The sequence below is a fragment of the Podarcis melisellensis genome, assembly GCF_964234715.1.
Source record: "Podarcis melisellensis genome assembly, chromosome: 5".
NCBI classification, from domain to species: Eukaryota; Metazoa; Chordata; class Lepidosauria; order Squamata; family Lacertidae; genus Podarcis; species Podarcis melisellensis.
In genome coordinates, this window is record NC_138537.1 from 84599516 (window position 1) to 84626579 (window position 27064).

General features: G+C 46.0%; 1 protein-coding gene across 6 annotated transcripts in view; it reads right to left on the bottom strand.

Moving 5' to 3' along the window:
- The window catches only part of KAT6B (lysine acetyltransferase 6B), an 86888-nt gene extending 82035 nt beyond the window's left edge, over window positions 1–4853 (bottom strand). For 3 of the 6 annotated variants that reach the window (XM_081913440.1, XM_081913438.1, XM_081913433.1), the window contains exon 1: window positions 4732–4853. The gene's annotated coding sequence lies outside the window, so the exon portion shown is untranslated. Of the gene's footprint in view, window positions 1–2510; window positions 2648–4009; window positions 4158–4422; window positions 4457–4731 lie in introns of those variants that run through there. The other 3 variants (XM_081913436.1, XM_081913435.1, XM_081913434.1) reach the window with 3 other exon arrangements.
- Window positions 4854–27064: the final 22211 nt, after the last annotated feature.

Here is a 27064-nt window from a genome sequence, read left to right on the forward strand (position 1 = left end):
TTTTTAATGATTTTAAAACCCAGTGTTAATTGGATAAGCAACTATATATAATAATATATACGGAAGCTTTAAGTAACTGACACTGCAAAACACTTAATGAAATTCTTCAAATGGGTCCAATGGCGTAATGTTTCAATAAAGAAACAATATAGATGAAAATACTGTATAAGAAGGAATAACATGGCAAGTGTAGTAAGAACTTTTGAGGGTATCATTAAAAGAAAGGCTTGAATAGGTTTTTAATCCATGATCTATGTCTTATTGGATAACCTGTGAATTCACAACTTGGCACAGGTTTTCAGGGGGGAGGGGGGAGTTGATAAAATAATTGGTAGAAAAATCTCTGAATGAGAGCTGAGGGGAAAATTATATCAAGAACCAAAATTATCTCTATGTGTACACATAAGAGAAAACCATTATAAATTATTCTATCAATGGTACATGATTCCACAGACCAAATACCATGCAGTGTAGAGTGCTTGGAGGCATGGAGCCTCAAAGGCAGATGTGAAGCATTTGGGTGGAGTTGCCAATCAATTAAAATGTGAGGTTTGGGGGGGTTGTATCAGTCATGACATCTCATAGTCCTAATAATATCATTAGGGATCTGTCTGTATAAACAGGTCAAGCACTAGGACTTAATAAAGTATTTAATAGCTGTGACTCTTCTGGTTTTGCAAAAATGGAAAAACAGGTCACCGCCAACAGTGAAAGAATGGCTGGTAAACTAACAAACAAAAATGGAGGGCAGAAGTACTGTATAAACTTACGAAATTATCAATATTGAATTATACCAAACAATACAGATTTTTTATAATAAATAAATGGAATTCTCTAATTGAATTCATGGAGATTATTTACAATATAAATATTGAGGAGTTTTTTGTATGTGGTAAATCTGCATTTTCTAATTTTTGGATAATGTTTACAATACTGATATTTACAGTCGGGCTTAGAAAATAGATAGACACACACACACACACACACATATGGCATATTTTTGTTACATCATTGCAATCATCATAGGTTCTAAATTAAGTTATGAATAATAATGACCATACACCTGCTATGTTTTGACGGGAGCCAATGAGGGAAGACAGCAGGGCTTGCCATGTAATCTCAGACAAGTCCCCTTAGGGATGCTTCAAGCCCTCTTGCTGAACTTTCAGCTTTCATTTTTCTAAAATTAAAACCCCCAGAGCCCTCCTTCTCCACCTCCCAATTCCTGCCCTCCTCCTCCAAGCGCCATTTACGGGGCTACCGACTGACAAACTGACTTCACTCATATACCACTTTCCATGCCAAAGTGGCTTGCGAACGAAACGTCCAGCACCTCACAATCCTACACAAGTGAAAAACGCAAAATAGCAAAATGCGGAGCACATCAGTCAACGTAAACAACAAACAAAGGCCAAGTATGACAATATTTGGAGCGCATTTACACAACTATGGCGGGTTAAAAATAAACCTTTAACAGCAAACCTTAGGTAATAGATAATATGCCGTATTTACTCGAACCTAATGTGCCATTGAACCTAATGCGTATCTCCGTTTTTGGAATCTTGAAACATCCCTCCAAAAAAAGGTATTTATGCCAGCGAACGTGCCACCAAATCAACCATCATTTGGCCCCAAAAGGTGAGCATCAGAGTAAATATGGCAAATACGTTAATTTGTATATGCAGAAGACATTTAAAATATATTTAAGGAACTGCAGAAAGAGGGGGAAGGAAGTGAAGTTTGGAAATTTAAAGATGATTGTAAAATTAGTGAAAAGTATAAATCTGAAAAGTATAAATATTTTTTAAAATAAATAAATAAAGCAAATACGGTATATACAGAATCGGGATCGTCGACCCTAATAATGATATACTGTATACCTTTCTCTTTTGACATCCTTGTTCAATTAAACTCTTCTTTTTTAAAAAAAAGAAAGGGGGGAGCACAAGGATTGAGTCCAATATTACCACAAAACCCCCACACGAATCAAGACAAAGTATGTCTAGTGAGCTGAAGAAAAACGCATTTTAATAATAATGATGATGATGATGATGGTGATAATAATAATATGTTTGATATTCACTTTATATCCAGCCCAATTAGTTAACTTCAGACTCTTACAATGATATATACCTTTCCCATTTGATGTCCTTGTTCAATTAAACTCTTATTTATTTTAAAAAGGGAGGGGGAAGCACAAGGTAAGCAATTCCATACTGAGTCCAATATCACCGCAAAAACAAAAAACAACCCACACGAGTCAAGGCAAAGTATGGCTGGCAAGCCGAAGAAAAACGCACTTTAATTAATTAAAATAAATAATAACAACAACAATAATAAGGTGGTTGACATTCACTTCATAGGCAGCCCAGTGAGTTAACTTTCAGACGCCTCCCCTGCTTGTTTCCTCCTTTGGGTCCCCCGCCCGCCTTCTCTCCCTCGGGCGCCCCGGCGGATCCTCCCCTCAGCCCCGCGGGGCGAAGGCCGGCCGCCTCACTCCCGCCACTCACCTCACCGGCGGCGGGCAGCCCTCGCGACCCGCCCCCGCGGCTTGGGAAGCGGCCCACGAGGGAGGAGCCACGGCCGGGAGCTGCCGCAGCTGCGCCCCCTGCTGCCGGCGCCCTCGACAACAGCGAGCTTCCCTCCGCGCCGCCGCTCTCGCCTTTTCAAGCCGCCGCCATTTTGTCTCGCAATCAACGCGGCGCATCCCTACCTTGCCGTCCCCCGCCTCCTCGAGAAGGCTGGGGTAAAGCCCCGCCTCACCAGGGGTAAGCAGCCGCCTTCATTGGCGACGCAGCCCTGTCCATCATCTCCGCCTTACTCCCCCCCCTCTCACATCTTTCTCCGACGCGTCCGCAGCGATTGGAGGGCGCGAGACGTCAATCACGCCTCTTAAGGGAGAGGGTGGGGAACGCACTTCTGTGGCAAAGGCTCCTCGGAACGCGGAGCGCCGCCTTGTCCTCGGTTCTCATTGGAGAACGGTTACGAATGGGAAGGTGGAAGAGGAAACGAGACGGCACAGATAGGCTTCTTATAGGCCGCGGCGGCTGTCCATCAAGCCACTTCTCCTCCACACACACACACACACACCCCGCTGAAGTTTAAAGCGGCAGAGGCGCCTTATCGCGGGAAGGGAGGGCGAGAAGAACGCTTAAGCGTGCCTGGAGCGGACGGGCGCGCGACACACACTAATAAGCGCCCGCTTAAGTCTTTGAGTTTCACGCCACGTGCCGCCGGAGCCTTTTGCCATCCACCCGGTCGGGCGAGACTTAAAAAACAAACATGTCCTCATCGCGATTCGGAAACCCGCCTCCCCTTAAGGTGCCTGGCACCGGCGGCATCAGCAGCAACCCTTCGCACGACCGCGGCGTAGCGGACAATTGATTCCCAGCTACACGACCATATGCAAGTCCACCGCCACCGATATACATGCATGCATGCATGCATGCACACGCAAACCTCCCAGCTATATTGCAATGCACCCGGGACTCCCCCGAACCCGCCCATTTTCTGCAGAAAACAATCGCTGCCTAGAAAGACACACGGGGGGGGGATGCAACACGCACGCACACACCAGATTGCTTTCGGCAACCGCCCCGCCGCTCTCCCAGCCCAGCCTGCTGCTGCTGCCGCCGCCGCGACTTGTCCACCCCCCCCCGCCCCCTCCGCCCTCGAAATGCAAAGGGCCACTACAATACAATCGCGCGGAGCCGGCAGAAGTGCCTGTAAACACGTGCACGGGCCTCTCCGGCTCGTAGAAAGCTTTGCAAAAGTCCCCGCACGGATCGTCAACAAACCCCTTCCCGCGGAGCTCGGAAAAGCAGAAAGGGGAGCAGGGGGGGGGACAAATAGACATTGTTGCAGGACGTTGCAACCTTGCCATGCAGCTCCCGAACGCGATCCAACACCCATAATATATACATATAAGCGCTCCTGCACCTCTATAACCTCATTGCTGCAGGCTCTCTGCCCCCCGTCCCTCCCCAACCTTTGCAGCTTGCAAATCGACCTTTTTCCTTTTCTCTCTGCTCGGGGATGTTTCTGCAGAAGCGGTTCGGGCGGAATGCTGCCTCTGCTGCTGCCGCTGCTCCTCCAGAAAAGGCGATCGCGGCGGCGGCAGCTCCTCGCTGCCTTTTCCCTCCGAGCCAGGAGCACAACCACCCTCGCGAGCCCTTTCCCCCTCTCCGCCACCCCCTTTTTTCCCCAAATAAACGGAGAAGCCAGAAGGAAATTGGGAAAGGGGTGGGGTGCGGGGGGCGAGAGAGAGACAGAGAGTGCGGGAGGAATCCCGATGTAGCGGATTTGGGATGTTTCCCCCCATAATTTTTATTTATTTATTTTTTTGCAATCAAAGCTTTCCCTCTTTTCTTTTTTGCGCCCCACCAAATCGCACGCAACGACATTACGAGGAAAAATTAATACCTTTTTGTCCCCTCCTCCTCCTCCTCTCGCCTTTGCGAAGCCTCTCTTCTTATTCTCCCCACCCCCCCCAAAAGGGAGGGGAAATCACAGAGACGTGCGGAAACATAGATATATAGAAATATATTCCCCCCCCCCCCCAAAAAAAAAGGTTGCAAGCAAACAATCAGGTCGTGGATTGGGATTTGGGGAGTGAGGTTTCAGTACATATTCAAACACAGGGACGCGGAATTAGGATTGTTCATGCCCTCCCCGTTCCCGCAGCTCTGCCTCCCCCCTTAAAAAAAATTTAATAAAAAAAAATCCTCAAACCTTTCTTGATGCTAAATGGCCGCAGATCGCAAGGACTGGTTCTAAAACACAGGACTTGATAACAGCTAATTGAAAGGTTAATCTACATAGGCTCTGACAGACGAGGTCCCTCCCCGTTTCTGTTTTTTTTTTTAATCTGCTACTGGCAAGTGGGAAATTGAGCTTCTTAGGAACAGGGGGGGTTGATGGAGGGTTTGTTTCTGAGCCCCAGCACCACGCCAGCCGGGTTCACACGTTAGGTGGCTAGATGAACCTGGAATTGTTGTTTTGATTGAGGCGACGTTTTAAATGTCCCCAGCCTAGTCTTAATGCACAGTTTACTCAGAAGTGAGCCCCTCTGATTTTATGGAGGCTTGCAGCATAGCCTACTCAGAAGTAAATCCCCAGTGTGTTCAGCTTCCTCATAGGTAAACATTTGTAGGATCGCATCCTTTCTTCCAAAGGTGCATAGAACTGCGACTGCTCGATTAAATAAAAAGGCAGCGAGTACATAATGAGGCAGAATCAACACCCTGTTTAAAGTTTCCCGTTATTAATCTTATTGAAGGAATTAGGACTTAATATGAACCAGTCAGCAGAGCAGGTGACGTGAGATGACATTGATCTGAATGCCTTTTACAGTGGTACCTCGGTTTAAGAACAGTCCTGTTTACAAACAATTCGGTTTACGAACTCCGCAAAACCGGAAGTAGCGTCTCGGTTTGCAAACTTTACCTTGGTCTAAGAACGGAATCTGAACGGTGGAAGGGCACTGGCGGCGGGAGGCCACATTAAAGAAAGTGTGCCTCGGTTTAAGAACGGACTTCCAGAATGGATTAGGTTCGTAAATCGAGGTACCACTGTACTGAGTCAGGCCCTATTGGGCTCTTCAACTTGGAACTATGCACTCCAGTACTCACCAATCTGTGTTTCGACTACAACTCCCATCATGCTGTGCTGGCTGAAATTGATGGGAGTTGTAGTCCAAAAACACAGGGTCTCAGCAAAGGCTGATATCCTCCGGCTGTCAGTGGTTCTCTTGGGGCCTCAAGCAGCAGCTGTTTAGATCCCTTTTAATGTGAAATACCAGGGGTTGCACCTGGAGCCCTTAGATGCAAATAAGGTCCTCTATAAAAATGTGGATATTTTTGTTTCTCTTAGTAGAGCAATCTTTTATCCATGTATAGACACATTTTCCAGACATTCACCCTACACAGGTGTTTGACGCATTCGTTCCCACCAGGGGAAGATTTTGCCATCGAGTTTGTGGAGCCAGGTTCATTTTCACAGTGAGAAGAATCTGACGGAACAGATTTGCTGCTTAACGAGTGTATTTTGAGACACTGCAATTTTCCTGGGGTGAGGATGGAGCCAGTGTCACTCAGGCAATAAGTGGACTCCAGCAGGCCCTTCTGCAGTTGGCCACCACACAGCTGAAACCTCATGTAGCATTTGCTACACCTTTGAAGCGTATTTTGCCCCCTCAAAGAATTCTGGGCCCTGTACTTTACCCCTCACAGAATTTGAAAGCAGAATGGACATGTTGGTTCAAGGGGAAAAAATATAGCTTTAAAATTAGAATTCCTGGATGCCAAGATCCAGGTTTGGGGCAAGTACTCTGGTGAAAGAACCCCAGCACAGCTTTAAAATCACAAAATATACAGCAAAGCAAAGTGTGAAAATATGGGCTGTTAGACCTTTAAAATACCCCCTTGTGAGTTCCAAAACTTCCGTCTTCCCCCAGCAAAGGAAAAGACCACAGGTTTAGTAAGTTAAAAATTGGTTTACTTACATTTCCTCCCCCCAAAGGTCAGGTTCATGTGGTTTTCCATACACCAGTCAGAAAAGACACACAGGCAGTAAAACTTGGCTTAGTTCCAAAGTGGTGACAATTCCTAAATTATTGGTCTAGGAACACAACAATGGCTTGTGAAAGCCATGCGTTCTGAGCTGCAGCAACTAGCTCAGACCTCCTCACATGCTGAGCTTCTCCGGTAGACTGGAAAGGAACAAAGTTTTGATTATGTAGTCCTTCCCAAGGTGAGCTAAGCCTGGCAAGGACAGCTTTCTCTATGGCCTTAAAACCTTCATGCATTCATTAGACTTAAGCATGTTGGTTATATGAGGCTTTTTAACCCACAGGATTCTGTGATAGAAAGGATATATAATTAGGGGGGCAGCATCCTGGAGGGAACAGAATGACACATGTAGGGGTTAGATGAGGACAAGAGGGTAGTCAATTCATCAAGTGAAACAGGGTGGGTGAAAGAGGACCGCTAAGGAAAGCTCAGGAGGAGAGAAAGCTGGAAGTGGGAAGGGGAGAATGTGAGAGAGGAAGAGAGACCAGAGTAGGCGGGTGAAATGGAGGAAACACAGTATTGAGCAGAGCCCTGAGATCGACAGCTGAAGGGTGGTATACAATTATTACAGTGGTACCTTGGCTCTCGAACTTAATCCGTTCTGGAAGTCCGTTCCAAAACCAAAGTGCGCTTTCCCATAGAAAGTAATGCAAAATGGATTAATCTGTTCCAGGCTTTTAAAAACAACCCCTAAAACAGCAATTTAATGTGAATTTTACTATCTAACGAGACCACTGATCCATAAAACGAAAGCAATAAACAATGTACTGCAGTCACACAACCAATCTATGGGTAGCTGAACTGGGTTCCACACAGTCACACCAAAAAGAGCCACAAAACCGCAAAATAAATAGCAAAAGCAGACAGACCTCAGTGTAATACTCAAAACGGAAGTGTGGAACTCAAACTGGAAGCATAACACTCAAAGTGGAGTACCTTTGACTTCTGAAAAAAAGTCTGCAAACCAGAACACTTGCTTCTGAGTTTGCAGTGTTTGGGTTCCAAGTTGTCTGAGTACCAAGGCGTTTGAGAACCAAGGTACCACATTATTATTATTATTATTATTATTATTATTATTATTATTATTACTATTATTATTACTTTGTTGCCCAAAACAAGAGACAAAGTGGCGGCGGCGGCACCAGCACCACAGCCACCAATTCCATGTACAGAATTCAACCCAATTGGCAGCTGAATCTTACTTCAACATAGATGAAGGGATGGTTTTCCCTGCTGCATTTGAGGAAAACAGACTACCTAAACAAATTAGGAAAGGCTGGAAGGCATGTTCAGCTCTGTCCTCTAATATTTCACCACTGCTCAGCTCCTGCCTAAGGCAGCCACCCCGCTCTGTCTAATGGTAGGGCCGCTCCTGAAAAGTGGAGAAGAATCCTTGGAGATTCCTAGAATTCGTGTCAATCAGACAGGTGTCATTGTTTGGCCACATAGATTGGGTTAAAGGGAGGGTGGGTGAAATTAGTCGGCTTGTTTATTTCTTTCCGATGTGGTGAGCGACAGGAGAACATGCACAGAGATATCAAATGGAAGGAAGGACCTGGGGCTAGTCGGGTGAGAGGGGCAAATTGTTGTTTAGGAGAGTGGGGTGGACATATCAAAGAGCTGAGGACAGGAATAAGTCACAGAGAATTCAATGCAGAGTCTAAAAAGCAGGCGGGCGCAAATTAAATGCTTCCCCGAAAGCCACTGGGTCGAGTGACTGCAGGTTCTGGGAGGAAAACAAGCATGGAGGGAGATGTGATCAAGAAGAGAGAATCGCAAAGCAGAGAGAAGAGGGACAGAGCAGTTCTTGGCGAAGACGAGATCGAGAGATTGCCCAAGCAGTGTGGGGGGAGTAACTCCAAGCCAGAAATTGAAGGAGACTATTGGGGATAGAATGAGTTAAACCACAAAGCCTAGGACTTGCCGATCAGAAGGTCGGCAGTTCGAATCCGCGTGACGGGGTGAGCTCCCGTTGCTGGGTCCCTGCTCCTGCCAACCTAGCAGTTCGAAAGCACGTCAAAGTGCAAGTAAATAAATAGGTACCGCTCTGGCGGGAAGGTAAACGGCGTTTCCATGCGCTGCTCTGGTTCGCCAGAAGCGGCTTGGCCATGCTGGCCACATGACCCGGAAGCTGTACGCCGGCTCCCTCGGCCAATAAAGCGAGATGAGCGCCGCAACCCCAGAGTCGTCCGTGACTGGACCTAATGGTCAGGGGTCCATTTACCTTTACTTATTGGGGATAGAAGATAGGAGGCAGAGGAACTGAGATCACCAAATAGCAAAATTGGCGGGGTATGTGTATGCCGTTGTCAGAGGAAGAAGACGAGGCAGGCACCACCATCTGAAATGCAAGTGTGTGGAGGGGGGTGGGAGCCAGCCAGGGGTGCAGAGGCCAGGGAAAGCGCCCCCAAAATGGACTTTAAAAAGTGGGTTTGGAAGACAGCCAGTAGCACCCCCGAGAGCAACATAGTTCCGCCCTGAACAATTATACGTACGTTGAATAAACCTACCTGCCAAAGGCACAGATCCCTTTGGATTTCATATATTAAATGGGGGTGTCCTGTACTGGTTAAAATGGCTACAGTTATTATGAAGTATAACACACAACTAATATTATAATATTTAGGTGGTATAGCATTTTTATTCCACTTCATTGTTACATGATCAATTCAAGCACCGCCTCCTCTTGACTTGAATCATAATTGGGTCACAAATTGCAAGCATTATTCTTGAGCACTCAGGGTTTCCTATACTGCTATTTGCATAAAGCTCATCGGTCTCCTGCACACACACCTCCTTCGAGTGAACAGGGGATGCCAAAGAGCACAGGTTACCATGAAGATACAGCAGCAAACAAGAGCCAGCCTAATAAAAATAGAAGGTCAAATGAGACAATCCCATGCAGCCGACGTTATGTCCAAATGTGAGCTTTCTGCTTCTTTATTAATTTTGTTTCTTCCGTTTCTTTCTTCACTTTTTCACCAAATGTTGCTCAAAACAGCAATAGCATGTGAAGCAATTCAAGAGATGGCGATTTCCAGCGGAGAAGGGGCAGGGGAAAGTTTTAAGTACCATATTTTTTTGCTCTATAAGACTCACTTTTTCCCTCCTAAAAAGTAAGGGGAAATGTGTGTGCGTCTTATGGAGCAAATGCAGGCTGCGCAGCTATCCCAGAAGCCAGAACAGCAAGAGGGATTGCTGCTTTCACTGCGCAGCGATCCCTCTCGCTGTTCTGGCTTCTGAGATTCAGAATATTTTTTTCTTGTTTTCCTCCTCCAAAAACTAGGTGCGTCTTGTGGTCTGGTGCGTCTTATAGAGCGAAAAATACGGTGCCTCCGTCCCGCTGCTTCTCTGTTGAAAATCACTTCCTCTGGAAGCTGGTCCTCCAGCAAAGAAGCAGCCATTGGGGTTGACATAAATGCATTTGCATCTAACACTGGTGGTGGCTGGTACCCACTGAATTTGGCTGGGGACAAACTGAGGTGAGTGGGGCAGAGTCCCATTTGCCCCCGAGGACCAACCTCCACCATTAACACAAAGTTTGGTGCAAAGCATCCAGAAACAATACACCACACTTGCACATGTCTATTCAGCTCTACTGACTTCAGCCAGACTTACTCTCGGGTAAGTAGGTACAGTGGTACCTCTGGTTACATACTTAATTCGTTCCAGAGGTCCGTACTTAACCTGAAACTGTTCTTAACCTGAAGCACCACTTTAGCTAATGTGGCCTCCCGCTGCCGCCTGGAGCACAATTTCTGTTCTCATTCTGAAGCAAAGTTCTTAACCTGAAGCACTATTTCTGGGTTAGCAGAGTGTGTAACCTGAAGCGTGTGTAACCTGAAGCGTATGTAACTTGAGGTACCACTGTACAGCTCAATCATACGGCGGACGGAACAATCTTAAATGGGTCTGGGGATCAGCAGATCAGAGTGGAGTGGCGGAGTCATAACCACACCCAAAACCTTGCCACTCACATTTGCCAAAGAAGGTGGTGGGTGGTGGTGGGGTCCAGGGATGGAGCAGAGGGGCTCAAGTCAAGCCACTTTCAGGGGAGTGGAACAGCTTTGGATCCAGTGGATCCATGGTTCAGTGGTGTAGCATGGGTTGCCAACTCCCGGGGCCACGCAGTGAATCCATGGTTCAGTGGTGTAGCGTGGGTTGCCAGAGCCCAGGGCCTAACAGAGCACGGGGAGCCACAGAGATAAGAAAAGAACTTGTCCTGTTGTCGTTTGTGTGGAGAAGCTGTTTTCAAAAGAGCCGAGAAATGCAAGCGCGCAGCACTGGGTGTTGAAATTTTGCACCCCTCATAATTTTGCACTCGGGGCAACCACCCCTGCGCCCCCCACACTACATTGTCTCTGCTCATGTAGCACTCTATTTCAGGCTCCTGTGCTGGTTACAACCAGCGGGAACATTGGTGGCTGTAGTTGCTCAGCCAGCCACAGTTTTTGGGAAGCAGAGCAGTGGGACACCTTTGCCAAATCCTACCTTCTCAAGCATTGCTTACCATGGGGTTAGGATTGTGTTGTTAAAAAGCCCATAAATGGGGTTGCTGAACTCTTTCCCTGCTTGCTAACCTTCTGCCGCAGCTCCCCCGCCCCTCCACACTCAAAGCAGTCTTCCTACAGTGTAAAATTGTGTGGGCTACTTACATAAATATATTGGGAATCAAATACCTCCTAAATGCAGATTCTTCCTCCACCCCCCACACGTGTTTCATCTCTGCAAAAGCAATAAAAACTATGAGCATGCAGGGTATTGTATCAAAATCTTGGAGGATTGCAGCAACACTCATTCACATTATTTGCCGGAGTAGCATTATAATTTATTGAAAATCAGTACATTGAAGCTTGACATGAGTCACAACACAGCTTGGGAGAGTCAGTAATTGCTATTTTCTGTCCCAGAGAGAATAAACACATTTCTCCCAACATAATAATTCAATGCCTCTGACCTTTTCTCTCTCTATATGTTACAGAGAATGTTTTGATATTTGACTATCCGAGATGAATTCTGCAAACGGACAAAAAGCTCAGCGATCGCCCCAGTGATTGGGGTAGCCAACGTTCAGATGCTGTTGTCCTAAAGCTGCCGTGTGGTCAAGGGTGATGGGCGGCTGAGTCCAACAATATCCAGAGAGCATGAGATCATCCACCCTTGATAGTTGCCTCAATATGGTTGTCAGTATTCCCTGATGTACACCTGGGAGCAGGGGACAGATATATAGATATATTGGGTCATTCACAAAGTTTGTCAGGGTTCTGTCCTCTCCCCCATGCTTTTTAACATCTATATGAAGTCGCTGGGAGAGATCATCGGGGGTTTGGGCTGGGTGTTCATCCGTATGCAGATGACACCCAGCTCTACCTCTCTTTCAAATCAAAACCAGTGAAGGCGGTGAACATCCTGTGTGAGCGCCTGGAGACGGTTGGAGAATGGATGGCGGCTAATGGGTTGGAGTTGAATCCTGACAAGTTTTGAGGGGACAGGGGGCGAGCAGGTATAGGGAACTCCCTGGTCTTCAAAGGGGTAACTGTGCCCCTGAAGGACCAGGTGTGCAGCCTGGGAGTCATTTTGGACTCACAGCTGTCCATGGAGGTGCAGGTCAATTCTGTGTCCAGGGCAGTCGTCTACCAGCTCCACCTGGTACGCAGGCTGAGACCCTACCTGCCCTCAGGCTGTCTCACCAGAGTGGTGCATGCTCTGGTTATCTCCCGCTTGGACTACTGCAATGCGCTCTATGTGGGACTACCTTTGAAGGTGACCAGGAAACTGCAACTAATCCAGATTGTGGCAGCTAGACTGGTGACTGGGAGTGGCCTCCGAGAGCACATAACACCGGTCCTGAAAGACCTACATTGGCTCCCAGTACGTTTCCGAGCACAATTCAAAGTGTTGGTGCTGACCTTTAAAGCCCTAAATGGCCTTGGCTCTGTATACCTGAAGGAGAGTCTCCACCCCCATCATTCAGCCCAGACACTGATATCCAGTGCCGAGGGCCTTCTGGCAGTTCCCTCACTGAGAAGTGAAGCTACAGGGAACCAGGCAGTGGGCCTTCTCGGTAGTGGCACCTGTCTTGTGGAACGCGCTTCCATCAGATGTCAAGGAAATAAACAACTATCTGACTTTTAGAAGACATCTGAAGGCAGACCTGTTTAGGGAAGTTTTTTAATGTTTAAAGTTTTATTCTGTTTAATATTCTTGTGGGAGGCTTCCGGTTGATCACAGAGCTGAAACAAGCACGATTCAGCCCTTGGGGGGGGGCATTTGCATAGGCGCTGCAAGCCCCCCAAAACCTCATTAGGGCATAGATTCAAATCTCTGTTCAGCCAAAGTACACTTAGGATCGGCTCCAGATTTAGTCATGCTTATAGAGTACAACAGACCTGCTCTAAGCATGACTAAGTCTGGATCCAACTCGTTGAGTTAGCGTGGGCAAGTTAAGAAAAAGATTAATCTGCATTTTCGTGACAGGGCCAATCAATTTCTATTTTCATCAGACTAGTGCAAGTTGCACACATTGTCTTTGTATACTTGGAATGCGAGGAGGAGCACTTTGTCCTAAACCCATGAGAAGAAAGAAAGAAAGAAAGAAAGAAAGAAAGAAAGAAAGAAAGAGTTAAAATAGATACAAAATGAAATTAAACAGGCAAGAAAGCCAATGCATTTTGAGCTACAGTAAGTGCTTCTGATTGCTGAAGAATTGATGCTTTTGAATTATGGTGCTGGAGGAGACTCTTGAGAGTCCCATGGACTGCAAGAAGATCAAACCTCTCCATTCTGAAGGAAATCAGCCCTGAGTGCTCACTGGAAGGACAGATCCTGAAGCTGAGGCTCCAATACTTTGGCCACCTCATGAGAAGAGAAGACTCCCTGGAAAAGACCCTGATGTTGGGAAAGATGGAGGGCACAAGGAGAAAGGGACGACAGAGGACGAGATGGTTGGATAGTGTTCTCAAAGCTATGAACAAACTGCGGGAGGCAGTGGAAGACAGGAGTGCCTGGCATGCTCTGGTCCATGGGGTCACAAAGAGTCGGACACGACTAAACGACTAAACAACAACAACAAGTACTTCTACAGGAGGAAAGCTCATTTTAAAAACAATAATGATTACAAGATTTATGCAAACATAGGGCACTATTCTGCATGTGGCTTATTGTCTCTTATTGAACCCGGAAAGCTCAGTTGGTTAGTGTGGTGCTGAAAGTGCCAAGGTTGCAGGTTTGATCCCCGTATGGGACAGCTGCATATTCCTCATAGCAGGGGGTTGAACTAGATGACCCTCGTGGTCTCTCCCAACTCTACAATTCTATGAAACTGATGGGCTTCAAAGTGTTTAACTCTGGCCAGTTGGCTCCCATATACTTGGTGGGGCTTCACGCATGACCCAGAAGGTGCACACCCTCTTTTGGAGATGTGCAGCAAGAGATCTCGCCTGCTGCTCCCATGGGAAGATCACATTAAGGAAAATACTCTAACCTAATTAAGATAGGAAAAGGGGGCATTTATAAACCCCCAAGCTTCTGTCACCTTCTAACAGAACTAAGTAAAACTAACAATATTAAACATGGGGTTTTTTTGCAGCCGAACTGGTGGATTTACATAACCATAAGGACACTTAATATGACCCTGAATACACAGGGGGGTCTAGATGTTTGAGGCTGGAATTTTCCTTGCTCCCAAGAGGGTCTTCCAGCAGTACCTTTCAAGATCAAAAGCATACATTTATTACGCCTATAGAAAGAAGTTGTAGGGTCCAATTCGCCCTACCCTGTGAATTGTCTTGTTTCCCCTGCATTGTGTCTCTTCTTAAGAAACTCTCCTCCAACCACTAAAGGCAAGGACAATTAGGTGAAAACAGTTTCCCACTTCCCAAAGAAGCAGACGTTGTGCTCACAGAGGACAAGGCACCCATCAAATGCCAATTTCAGCTCTAGGACCGGAAAACTAACTGGATTTGAAAGAGTGGCCCAAAACATCAATTAGGAAAGGAAGCAAACATGTTGCAGGGATGGGTGCTGGGCTGCATGAAGAATGTAAGGGAACGTCGTCACATGGCAGCAGCAGAAACCTGAACTAGAAATCCCCAAACGCAGCAGGAAAATACTGAACTGACCTCACCCTACTTGGCTACAAGGATGCCTGCAGGAGCGTCACTGTTCAATCAATGTCTTCAAAACATGCTGTGGTTTGGTCTTCAGTGATGTGCTGGTGGGCTTTTTCACAAACGCAAGCTCCATCATTCTGTTCCTTCTTTGCCACTGCTTCACATCGCTGGCTAGCAGGGCTGGTGAATTACACACTGTTTGTGGCAGCAGCCCCTTAACTCTTCCGGGTCAGGGGTCTGAAAATGGGTTTGTAGTTACCATTGGGGTGTGTGGAGATGAATGAAGTTGCCTTTTCTGATAGCCTACGACCCCAGTAAGATAGCCATATTAGCAATGGGACATTAGTAGCTTTCACAGATAAATGCCTTAATCATATTTGTACATTATAACCCAATAGCTTTTGCTCTGTTGGCGTCCTAATTGTTCAGAAAAGGTCTATAAAGTATTGGAATAATTTTGCAAGCATCAATGAAAAAGTGCACACACAAGCTGTAAACAATGCCCGGAAATAGGGGACAGGGGAATCTTAATTTTTCAGATTTCACTTTTGGGTAAACTTGTTTGCAGTTGTGGCCAAGTTGTGGTCTTTCTCCTGCCTATTAGACATCAAAATTCTTCTAATTTAACCCATCTGACCCTGATCATTTTCTTTACTGAGATAACATTCCTAGTGAATAACACCACTCTGGCTTTTTGTTTGGTGATGTAGGATTAATCCAGATACTAGTTGTTTTATATAGCCCATAATCCTAGTAAAATTATTAGTTGTGATGGCTGCCAGTAATGAGTACCTTTCGCTGGATAAAAGGAAAAGAGACCTTAATTGTGTAAAAAAAAAAGTAATACAAAAATAAGAGCAACAAAATGACAATGCAATTTGACAAATGCAACATATTCTGTGTGAAATAAAAGTTAGAGGAAGACGTAAATAAAATAGATACCATGACACTCCTTTATAGTATGCCGCTCGCTGCATTGCTACCTTAGCTTCACATTTCTCACTGGAAGCTGCTCCTGTTGGAAGAAACAGGAACATACAGAAGGGAAGATCTAGGAAATGCCTCACATTCTTTCCTGCTGGTTGCTGAAGAATAGTGATTAAGTGACTAAGCAGCACCTCAGTATTTGCCTAATAAGCCTTGGACCATGGCCTCCATGTTTTCCTTTCTAACTTCCTTTATAAATACCCAATTCACTCGCTTTTTTTTAAATGAAAGCTAAATGAATGCACTCCTGCCAACCTAGCAGTTCGAAAGCACGTCAAAATGCAAGTAGTTAAATAGGTACCGCTCCAGCGGGAAAGTAAACAGCGTTTCCGTGCGCTGCTCTGGTTCGCCAGAAGCGGCTTAGTCATGCTAGCCACATGACCCGGAAGCTGTATGCTGGCTCCCTCGGCCAATAAAGTGAAATGAGCGCTGCAACTCCAGAGTCAGTCATGACTGGACCTAATGGTCAGGGGCCCCTTTACCTTTTAAATGAAATCATCCAAAGTCTGAACCCAAAATGAAATTAGTTCATCCTAGTTCACCTGGCAATTATAGGAACTAGCTCCAGGTGTTGTTCAGATATTTTTGAACCAGTTTCATGATCCCCATTCAACTGAGTGAAGCCCTGATGAAAAGGACACCCTGAATTGTGTCTCAAAGAAGCCAGTGCAGGCAGGGAGATGCGCCAAGTGACCCCACTCTGTCAGGAATCACGTTCACATTGTCTAGAAGCTCCAGGGGATACAAGCATCAAGAGCAAGCGCACTGCAGCAGGTAATGTAGTTTACATTTCCCATAAATATTTTGTTTCTCTCTTTTTTTAAAAAAAATTCTAATAAATCAATGTCTGCCTTTGGGAAAACGTTGTTGTAGTTGTTGTTGTTGTTGTTAAGTAATGGGTCTTGGCAAACCATTGCCAAGCACATTGCAATCTCTTTATTTCCAACTTAAAGAACAGAAAGCAACATGAACCGTCGAGAACAAAAGCACCTTGCTTGTAAAATATACACTTCAAAACCCTTGCCAGCCTGCTAGTTTTGTAGCAATAAGGCCCTTTCAAGTCAAAGGAAGTTACTCACCTAGGCCAAGCAGGAGATGAGAGCTGCTCTGGGGCTCCAAAGGTGTTTGAATTCTGGGAAACAAAGCAGGAGAAATCAAATAAAGGTTTTCTGCTCCTCAGGTGCCTTCCTTATCTGTGGCACCTCAAAGGCCTCTGTGCAAAGCATAAGCAAATCAGTTTTGCCAAACAAAAAGACAACGTCGTTCGCCTTGAGCTTTTCCCATTGATTCTTGGTTTCTTTGTACTAAGTACTCAGATTGCTTGAGACATTTCCCCTCGAGTGCCTGAAAAACATTAGAAATATATCTGGCTTGCAGACAACATACTCTTTTTTGTAGAAGGGGAAACCAAGGGACCCTCCATGACATAGAGGTATGCAGCATGAAGCCAGGACCTCACTATATGTGGGAAAACCTCATGTTGTGACTCCCACCCGGAATCCCCCCTTCTAGAAACTGATGTAATGCTCGCATGGGGAGAAAGAACCACAGCACCACTTCAAGGACAACCTCAAGGTGCACATTGCCTTCTAAAAAGAAGAAGAAGAAAAAGAAGAGGAGGAGGAGGAGTTTGGACTTTATATCCCGCCTTTCACTCCCTTTAAGGAGTCTCAAAGCGGCTAACAATCTCCTTTCCCTTCCTCCCCCACAACAAACACTCTGTGAGGTGAGCGGGGCTGAGAGACTTCAGAGAAGTGTGACTGGCCCAAGGTCACCCAGCAGCTGCATGTGGAGGAGTGGGGAATCGAACCCAGTTCACCAGATTACAATTCTACCATTCTTAACCACTATACCATGATGGCTCTCTTAGCTGATGGTGGGTTGATTTGGCAAATGTACCTGGTTCCTTGATGTGAACTAGCCACCACCTCAAGCTCGGATGCCAGCAACCTCTTCACTACCTGACCCTTGTCCTGTGAAAAATGTTCAGGAATTCCACCTGAGAAGCTAGGCCAAGTCTCCACATGCAGAATAATGTTATAGGCTCAGCCCAGCATACCTGAAGGAGGGTCTTCACCACCATCGTTCAGCCCGGACACTGAGGTCCAGCTCTGAGGGCCTTCTGGCGGTTCCCTCCCTGCAAGAAGCGAAGTTACAGGGAACCAGGCAGAGGGCCTTCTCAGTAGTGGCACCCTCCCTGTGGAACGCCCTCTGTTCTGATGTCAAGGAGATAAAGAACTATGCAACTTTCAGAAGACATCAACAGGCAGCCCTGTATTGGGAAGATTTTAATGTTTGATGTTTTATTATGTTATATGTGTTGGAAGCCACCCAGCCAGATGGGAGGGATAAAATAATAATAATAAATATAATAATAATAATAATAATAATAATAATAATAATAATGTATTACTTCACACCACAAGTGGGAAATACTACTTTTGAACGCTCCCCCACATTTTTAAAAGAACCCCCAAAGATTTAATAACCACCTTGTAAATAGGAAAATAGCACATCTAGTCCTGCCTTTGGTATGCTGGTTTTCTTTTAGCAGTGATCTATCTACCCCACCATAATAATGGCCTGCCATTTTGTTCTGCCAAGTCAAGAGAAGTCAAGAGTCAAGCTGTCCCATAATCGTACAAAGAGAGTCAACATAATCTGTCAGAAGCCAAACAGACCTAAAGCTAAGAGTGGGCAGTGATGGCCAACCAAACCCAAACTTTTAAAATAGTACAGTGCACCGTCAAGACAACAGAGAACACAAAACCACCGTCTTCTGCACATTTGAACTACAAATATGGAGCTGTGTACAAAATCAATCTCTATTTAAACATGCCATTTCTTCTATTATCCCAGTATATATTTCTACAATGGCTGATGGGTAGCTGGTGATCCTGAGTTTATGCTGTTTCTGTTATTAAATGAAATGAAACGGTACCATGTCTTAATTTTTTTTAAAAAGTAACCAATTTCTGATGTACTGGGGACAACATGCAGTGGTTCTTACGGGTATCATGGTCCGGTTCACAGGCGATCGAAGTCCTAGCAGGGGACATCAGGACTGGGGGCAAGATGGCTGGGTGGGAGCAGGAACGGGGGTCCAGAAGCCAGGAGTCAGGAAGCCAAGAGTCCAAGGGACAGAGAGCCGGGAGTAAAGAAGCCAAGGGTCCGAGGATCAAGAAGCAAGGAGTCCTGAAGTCAAGGGTCCGAGGATCAAGAAGCAAGGAGTCCTGAAGTCAAGGGTCCGAGGATCAAGAAGGAGGGAGTCAAGAAGCCCAAGGCAGGAAGCGTGTTGCTGTGGCAAAGAGCCGAAAGGAAATGCGGACCTTATATCCCTTCCCAGCTCTTGCCACCAGGTGCTGTGAGTTACCAATTGGCCTCACCTGTGCTGCCGCACCTTGCCTCTCCAGAACAAACTTAGGAAGGCCCCAGTCCTACAAAGTCCTGTTGGTCACAGGGCCTGGCTCCTGCACGCACTCCTGACAACGGTTTTTTCTCTCTCTCTGAAAGTGCAATTGTATTCCACCAGTAAAACATGCTTTACCAATGGTTTATGGGCAGCATTCGTGGGGGCTAAAGTAGCTCTGGTCCGAAACATTGTGCTGCCTGAAACAGAGGACAAAGAGCAGGTACTTCCCCTGCCTCCATGAAGCCCTAGGCTAGCATTTAGGTAAAGGAAAGGGACCCCTGACCATTAGGTCCAGTCATGGCCGACCCTGGGGTTGCGGTGCTCATCTCGCTTTATTGGCTGAGGGAGCCGGCGTACAGCTTCCGGGTCATGTGGCCAGCATGACAAAACCGCTTCTGGCGAACTAGAGCAGCACACGGAAACGCCGTTTACCTTCCCGCCGGAGTGGTACCTATTTATCTACTTGCACTTTAACATGCTTTCGAACTGCTAGATTGGCAGGAGCAGGGACTGAGCAATGGGAGCTCACCCCATCACGGGGATTCGAACTGCTGACCTTCTGATCGGCAAGCCCTAGGCTCTGTGGTTTAACCCACAGCGCCACCCGTGTCCCTGGGCTAGCATTTACCATGACCCAAAACTGTTGCCCCATTCAATATCAGCTCCTACCATGACCTGTGCTCCCTCAATGGCGCTACCTAAAGAAGGCCACTTCACTGCAGGGTCAACCCTGGGCTCAAGCCAGGAGCTCCCAACTCTGGATACAGTGTTTGGGATGGGCAGGTTACATGTAAAGTACAGTAGTATCTGGGTTACATATGCTTCAGGTTACAGCCTCTGCTAACCCAGAAATAGTGCTTCAGGTTAAGAACTTTGCTTCAGTATAAGAACAGAAATCGTGCTCTGGCGGTGTGGCGGCAGCAGGAGGCCCCATTAGCTAAAGTGGTACTCCAGGTTAAGAACAGCTTCAGGTTAATAACGGACCTCCGGAACAAATTAAGTACTTAACCCGAGGTGCCACTGTACCTGTTTGCTTCTAGACAGTCCCAGGTTTGATCCCTTGCAAGATTCCTGCCCAAAGGCCCCTGGGTGCTTTTGCCAGCCAGTGTCGACAATCCAGAACTTGATAGGCCGAAGATCTGACTCAGGATTGACTCAGCATCCTGCACAGATGTCAGAGAGCACACTTACCACCCGATTTCAGGGGGGGAAGTGACCGTAAACAACATTTCATTTAACAGAAAGGGGAAACAAATGCTTTCTCATAAGGGAAGCTGCAGGGAAACGATATTACGCCTCTCTCTTTTTTTGTTATTTCACGGGATACAAAACGAGGAGGTGGGGATCAATCAGAGCAGGAGCGGAAATCCCCCCCCAATACAAACAGGAGCACCAGCTGCATCCTTCAAGCCACTAAATTAGCCAGTCTGTTGATGATGTTGTGTTTTTTTATTATTTTAATTTTTGTGCGAATTCGATAATAGGTCGCAGATCTCCTGGCAACTCATGAATGAGGCTCTTTATGGAAGAATTCACCTTGCAGCGGAGCTGCTGGCAGATGCACTGGGCTCTTTCCATTAATTAAGCAATAGGGGAGAAAAACGTTTCTCTCTCCCCCCACCCATAACCCTCTTCCCCATTCTCTGGAGTAATCGGAGCCTGAGCTGTTCCTTGCTACCCTCAGTTGCGCTTGGACTAGTCAGGCCACCCCCTTAATCATTAGCAACTTGTGGGGAAGGGAGGGAACAAAGCAGAGGGGAGGCCACAAGATGTTTTAGTTTCTTAGCTTAGAAAAAATATATAGGTGGGTAAGTGGCAGGGGGAAGCACGGCTGTGATGCATTTGATGACATAGGAGAAAGGAACAGGCAGAAGTTTCTCTTCCTCTCTGTCATAATATGAAAACTCAGGACATACACTGGGAAATTTGGCACAGATATAGGTAAAGACGGGGCACGAAGAATGGGATACGGTCATTACAGCAGTGGTTCTCCAAGGGGGTGGCAGGAGAGGAGGGCAAGTGTGGTGGGGAAATTCAAGGACAATCAATATATTTTGGGAATGATTTGTATTATATATATATATATATATATATATATATATATATATATATATATATATATATTGTTGTTGTTGTTGTTGTTTAGTCGTTTACTTGTGTCTGACTCTTTGTGACCTCCTGGACCAGAGCACGCCAGGCACTCCTGTCCTCCACTGCCTCCCACAGTTTGGTCAAACTCATGCTGGTAGTTTGAGAATACTGTCCAACCATCTTGTCCTCTGTCGTCCCCTTCTCCTTGTGCCCTCCATCTTTCCAAACATCAGGGTCTTTTCCAGGGAGTCTTCCCTTCTCATGAGGTGGCCAAAGTATTGGAGCCTCAGCTTCAGGATCTGTCCTTCCAGTGAGCACTCAGGGCTGATTTCCTTAAGAATGGATAGGTTTGATCTTCTTGCAGTCCATGGGACTCTCAAGAGTCTCCTCCAGCACCATAATTCAAAAGCATCAATTCTTTGGCGATCAGCATTCTTTATGGTCCAGCTCTCACTTCCATACATCACTACTGGGAATACACACACACACACACACACACACAGACACACACACATATGCATGAAAGTGATACAGAGAAAAAAAGAGGGAAGTGAGGGGGGAGAACAAAGATGTGTATCATCATCATCATCATCTGTCATTGCTTTGTGACAATTTGGTTAGCCATAATCTGATTTTTCAAAATAAAAGTGACAGCACAACACTCAGCTATGCATACTAACATGACTTACCTCTTCCTCTGCATTAACTTATTTGGTCCAGGTCTATCTGCCCATCACTTCTCAGCGGATGGACCTGATGTCGACCATTTGCTAATCTGGGGGCCAAACCCACATGGCTGCTTGTTCTTCAAAGGAAGCAGGAGAGAGCAAAAAGTGTGGGGCGGGGAGAAGCAAAGGCTGCTGGGAGCCTGCTAAGCCACACCCACTGGCAACTTGAGCTCAGGGCTCAGGTTAACGCTTTCATGCATGAGAGTCCGTAACTGTATATTACAACACCACAGAGAAGGAGATGTCTAGATACACAGCAAGCCAAGCAACCTATTTAATTGCTGTGCAATGGGTCTTCTACATCTGGAAAAAGTGGGCAGTGGTTTCATTATGTTAAAAGGAAAGGTAGGATTTTCCGAGCTCTGGGGTGAAAAGTGGGACGCCAAACAGGAAAAACATGAGGAGGAAATAAATTCAGTCTGAAAGGAGTAGCGGTTGAAAGTCACATCTCTAAACGGCTCCATTGGCCGATCATTTGGTGTAACCAGATGAGCTGGTTCCAACAAGTTTTCACACTTCAGTGAACCTGAGCTCGAATCTTTCTGACTGTGCAGCAGAAGGCGATCCTGTAATAAATGCTTCATCTTTCCCCAATCATCCCAAATTATTCACATGAAAGATCCTGTTCCCTCTCTTGGACTCTAATGAAGCTCCCGTTGAACCAATTATTCACTTGCTATTCATGTATTGTCTCACAAGGAAATCTCTGAAGCGGCATCATTAGGAATAAGAGATGATTGGCTTGAGGTGCCCCCCCCCCGGACAACTTCCTATTTTTGCTCCAAAAGTCATTGCTTTGAGCTAGCAATTTAAAGTGTGATAATCTGATGGAAAGCGATAAAATGCACCCAACTGCAGCATTGAAAATGGCCATATAATTATGCTTCTCATGACATGTATTTTTTTTTTTTAATGATAAAAGCAAAACAAAAAAACCCCACCTGTGCTGGAGTTGGGGAAATGCTGACAAACAACACTTTGACTTCAGTGGGATATTTATTTAATCCAATTTAAGCACCTTAAAGACCAACCAAGTTAGTTCTTGGTATCGTGTGCATGCACACTTCTTCAGAAGAAGTGTATCTGAAGAAGTGTGTATCTGAAGAAGTGTGCATGCACACAAAAGCTCATACCAAGAACTAACTTAGTTGGTCTTTAAGGTGCTACTGGAAGGAATTTTTTTTGTTTTGACCAACACGGCTACCTATCTGTTATTTAATCCAGCAATTCAACTTCTTTTGCATTCTGCATTTGTCTTCCAGAGCACAACCATGTATGTGAAATGTGTGTTTGGTGCATGCAAATGGGGCATGGCTGATGGGAATTGTAGTCTCAAGCATCCAGAGGGTACCAGATTAAGGACGGCTTGCTTTCGGTATGTCAGCATGTATCAGGGCTGCAGCCAGCCTTGAACAGAAAGTAGCCTTACTACAACTGTCCTGGGCTTGCAGGGGAGATGGCTGAAGAGGAAAACAGCTTCTAGCATTTTAGGTAAAGGTAAAGGGAACCCTGACCATTAGGTCCAGTTGTGGCCGACTCTGGGGTTGTGGCGCTCATCTCGCTTTATTGGCTGAGGGAGCCGGCGTACAGCTTCCGGGTCATGTGGCCAGCATGACTAAGCCGCTTCTGGCGAACCAGAGCAGCGCACGGAAACGCCGTTTACCTTCCCGCTGGAGCGGTACCTATTTATCCACTTGCACTTTGAGGTGCTTTTGAACTGCTAGGTTGGCAGGAGCAGGGACCGAGCAACGGGAGCTCACCCCGTCACAGGGATTCGAACCACCAACCTTCTGATAGGCAAGCCCTAGGCTCTGTGGTTTAACCCACAGCACCACCTGCGTCCCATCTAGCGTTTTAGGGGACCCATTAAATATTTTAAGATGACTCGTCGAAGTGACAGCTTTCGTAGGCATGTTTTGGCTCTTTTATTCTATGCTGCTTAAAACAGCACTGTGAAGTGACCTTCAATACCTTCGCTTGTCTTATTCTCTTCCACGTTAGTGGTTGAGCGTGTAGACTAGCCGAGTCAAGGGACAACGTCCCTTTGCATTTTACAGGCCACCAGTGGCACTGCAATGCGCAGGGGTTTGGCTCCTTCTTGCTACAACACAGAACCGCCACCTCCCAGCTTGCGACTTACATGTGCGCAGGCAAGAGCGGTAAAGTACACAAACCTGAATACAATACACAATACGCCAGCCTCAAGCCTCAGTCAATAGCTTCTGTTTTGAAAGGCAGCTCAGGTCAGCCACATTGTGATCGCGGGAGATGACCTGCCGAGCGGCAGCGCTTTATGATTTGTGGGTTTCTAGACTGACTTGGCTCCATTTTTACTACTCATTTTCCCCCTAAGGAACTAGGCTGTTCAGCAGCTTTGGCAGCTGACGGCTATTAACTGTCACACTCCAGTAACCAGGGGATAGTTAGAGCGGCATTAAATATTTGCACGGTGCAGAGAGGCTGCACTTCATCTTGGAAATCCCTGGGCTGCAGAGCACTTGAAGGAGACCCACCTTATTGCTATTCTGATCGCTCTCCTTTTCATTAGACGTGTGAAATCTGTCAGCTCCATGGGCACAACCAAAAACTTGTCCTTTATGCCCGCCCGGCCACACACGAATAACCAAGGCCTGCAAGCCTTTATTTGGGCTGCTTTCTTGGGGCACTGGCTTTAATTGCTTCCCCCAAACACTACACTTGCAAGGGATCTTTGTGAAACAGTGTTCCTTTTCCATTACAAAACTGAAATCCTGAGGCTGTTTTATAGACGTAGTTCCCGGGGTGCTTGACGAACCCTAGTAGTCCGATGTGCAAAAGGGGTGCATAGTGTGCGGGCGGGCAGTGCCAGTTTGGAAGAAAGCCCAGCTGCAAGTACAATGCCAGATCAGAGTATAAAGGTAAAGGGACCCCTGACCATTAGGTCCAGTCGTGACCGATTCTGGGGTTGCGGCGCTCATCTCGCTTTATTGGCCGAGGGAGCCAGCGTACAGCTTCTGGGTCATGTAGCCAGCATGACTAAGCCGCTTCTGGTGAACCAGAGCAGCGCACGGAAACCCCGTTTACCTTCCAGCCGGAGCAGTACCTATTTATCTACTTGCACTTGACGTGCTTTCGAACTGCTAGGTTGGCAGGAGCAGGGACCGAGCAACGGGAGCTGACCCCGTTGTGGGATTCAAACCGCCGACCTTTTGATCAGCAAGTCCTAGGCTCTGTGGTTTAACCCACAGTGCCACCCACGTCCTGAGATCAGAGTATACAAGGATCATAAATAGGGCTTTGTGTACTTCGTGCTTCATTGCTTTTTAAAAATGCTCGAGTCATCCAAAATCTGCAACTTTTAAGCATTATAGAAACGGGAAAAGCTTTTTCCATCATTTCTCTTGTAGAATCCGTTCGGCCATTTGTTTCCTATTACACATCCTTCCTCTTAGTTTTGATCATCACGGCGAGAAGCAGGATTTTCTCGTCCTGGGTAGAAGAGCAGAACCTGCATGGCGGGTGGCGGTGTCTGATTTTCAGAAGGTGGAGGCTCAGCAAATATAGTTCTCGAACCCGTTGCTTAGCATATTAAAGAAAAACCAAAGGCCTGTTTTTTAAAAACTGTTAAAGAAACCAGGAATGCAATCAGGGCAATATACCTGGTTAGTGGGTTTCATAGCTGGTTTCTGTGCAAGACTCAGAATGTCAGAACTGGCTTGGATATAGGTTATGATCCACTTGATGAGAGCGGTGTTTCTATTCTGGCTTCCTCCTAAGCACATTCTCCTTGCCCCCTGGCTCCGCATCAAATCAGTCTTTCAGAATCCATACTTCCGACACCTTCCGTTTTTGTTATTACATCTCCGCAAAAGTGGAACCAGACCCTCAGCTTTTCAGAGAACAAGCTTCCTTGGCTTCTTCAGAAAATACATTTTTCCTCCTTTTCTTCTCAAATGTTTGATGCAACGGCCAATTCAGGCTTCTAACATATTAGGAATATGGTTCATAAAAAAATCCTCTTGCAGGGAATAATGAGGAAAGGAAAAAAATTGGGGGGGGGGAGAAAATTTTTGCAACCGTTTGGGATGCTTAAGTGCTCACAATAAGGCATGACTATCTGAAAATGATTAGTGTCACTGGCCCAGTCCTGTGGAACACCCTGCCAATAGAGATTTAGTGCCAATTTTTAAATACCTGCTGAAATCTTTCCTATTCTGCCAGGCCTATGAGGGCAATTAAGAGTACACCTTCCCTCCCAATGGTCTGTGGGTGTTTGCTTCCCATGTCTTTTTGCCTTTAATTTTCTATGATTTTATTGTTTGGTTTTATGTTTTTATATTGTTGTAAACTGCTGTGCTGTATATCTTTATGATACAGCAGGGTTGAAACGTATTTTGTAAAATAAATAAAATAAAAAGACCTTAAGGGCACGCCTATTTTCTCCAGGCTGTAAGCAGACTTCTTCGAAATGGGAATCACCCTAATGCATGCCCTCTACCCAGCAGGCGCTCATTATTTGTTTAATCCACTGAGATGCTCATATAGTAGCAGTCAGTGCCTGAAATTAAGACTCCCTCTTTGATCTTTTTGTCAGGCTAATGATTTGTATAATCTCCAAAACCTCACAAACCCTGCAAGCTCAGGAGGAACACTCTTACCTTTCGAGTACCTGTCCTGTGTTTCCTAAACAGGAGCTATATTTAACTACAAGCCAATCACATGATCACCGAACAGGAACAGCACGGACACACGTCGGCTTAATGCTCCTGAGCTTTGCCTGCCATCAGTTCTTTGCAAGGTGATTTCTTTCAAAACTCCAACATAGTACCATGGCTTAGTCGAAGATTTCCTCATGCAAAAGGTGCAATCCTTTTCTCTCACCATCCAGCTGCCATTTTTCAAGCACTTACTCCCACCTATTGCCGATTTTGTCCTGACAGTTTTATTTCTTTCCATTTTGGCCTTCCCCCACCTGAAGTTAAGAATTTTTATTGTTCAGTGTGGGGGAGCGCTCTGGGACCCCCCACGACGATATAATCAGCAGAAGCAGAGTTAGGCAAAAATTGAGGAATGAATCAAGCAAACGAGAGAGAGAAGGGGAAAGCATGCATATTATTTAAACGACGCAAATTTATGCAGGTTGCAGAATTCAGCTATGCTTAGTATCATTTTGGTTTTTGCTTTGTT